Source organism: Neoarius graeffei, chromosome 6 (genome assembly GCF_027579695.1).
Source record: "Neoarius graeffei isolate fNeoGra1 chromosome 6, fNeoGra1.pri, whole genome shotgun sequence".
Taxonomy (NCBI): domain Eukaryota; kingdom Metazoa; phylum Chordata; class Actinopteri; order Siluriformes; family Ariidae; genus Neoarius; species Neoarius graeffei.
This window is the reverse complement of record NC_083574.1, coordinates 64,180,145-64,181,598: the sequence shown is the minus strand read 5'-3', so window position 1 is coordinate 64,181,598 and position 1,454 is coordinate 64,180,145. Positions and strand designations below refer to the sequence as shown.

The 1,454-nt window shown below is 43.7% G+C and overlaps 1 long non-coding RNA gene across 1 annotated transcript; it reads left to right on the top strand.

The window, feature by feature from the left end:
* Positions 1 to 764: 764 nt before the first annotated feature.
* On the top strand, positions 765 to 1,156 carry LOC132887500 (uncharacterized). The gene is made up of 3 exons (XR_009654832.1): positions 765 to 798; positions 894 to 991; positions 1,131 to 1,156. It is a non-coding gene; the product is annotated as an uncharacterized LOC132887500 (long non-coding RNA).
* The last annotated feature ends 298 nt before the right edge of the window (positions 1,157 to 1,454 follow it).

Sequence of the window (1,454 nt, the reverse complement as noted above, 5' to 3'; positions counted from 1 at the left end):
AAGCCTAATCTGTGGCCTCTGTGTTTATTTCAGGGGAATCTTGAAATTACTTATAATTGAATTATTTAATTCAGTCAGTAAGCAGGAACTTCATACTTCTATATTCAAAAATATCCAAAATGGTTTATATCACAAACATGCGAGCATGTACCGTATAACAATAGCCTCGCATGTGATTGGACCAGGACCAGGCGGTCATGGGCATGGCTCATACAGTATAAACAGGTGTACCGTAGCTTACCAGGTACCATAGTTTTCATGTGCTCCGGAACTTTCTCTTGGTTTCTGGGATTTTTGCTGCTTGGTGATCTTCAATGGCTGGACGGCGCCTCGCGTTCTACTCTCCGTCGACTCCTGTGTCTGGACGCGATGGACCTGTGTCGGGAAGTCCGCAGATCGATGAGAGAAAACTGCTGTCTGCTCTCAGTGGGTTGTCTCGTCAGATTGCAGAGCTGACTACATTCGTAACCGACAGATTCAACTCTATGGACGACAGATTCAACACCGTGGAAGACAGATTGACTGCTTTGGAGGGATGTAACTTTGGGGAAAACGCAAACTCCAGGAAGAAAAGACGGGTGCAGAGTCCCATGATTGCGGTAAGAATTTGTCCGGTGTCTGCTAGCTAAGCTAAATAGCCTAAAAGTAAGCATAGCAGCTAGCCCAAGCTAAAAGTAGCCAGTAGCTAGCTATGAGGGACAAGTGACTTAAAAACGTTGTTTTGTTCTTTTCATAGGAAACAGTACGCCATCTTCACAACTCGGAGACAAACACTAGGCGATACGAGCCGGCGCAAGGGTAAGATTTAAAGAATATGCTTTCATTCTGTATGAGATACGTTAATAGATGCAGATCCTAGCCTGATCCTAACTGTAGCCATCTTGTTTTCACAGACTAACTTTGCCTCATAACGAAGCCGTGACAAGCTATTTAGTGCGGGCTTTGTCGACAAATCCAAATCTTCATGATGCTGACAAAGACAACATTGTGTGTAAGTAACAACTATTTCACTAAATATTATGGTAGCCTATACTGTCCTTTCTCTGCTGTCTACACTTCCCTTCTTCCTTTCCCTTATTAAGCTTAGCCTACTGCTACGTTGTTAATCGTACTCTCATTTGTTTTTCTAGCTGCCTGCAAGACGTATTACGAAACCTTATGCAGGAGCTACAGATACCAGCAGCCTGATCTTTCGTTGCAGGTGGAAGCAATGAAGTAGCCGGCTCGTAGTCGCTCCAGAAGAAAGAGGGTAAGATTTTTCAGTTTTGGTCAATGTGACTTTTTTTTTCAGTGTTTTTCATGTGTTGTGTCCATACGCAGTGCATTGCTCAGTACTTATTCTCTTTATCGATCGTTTTTACAGCTGTTTGACGCGAGACGAGGTGTCCTTGCTATGGACGAGATGGATGTATGGCAGTGTGCTACCATAGACCTGATGTCGGATGAGGAAAATG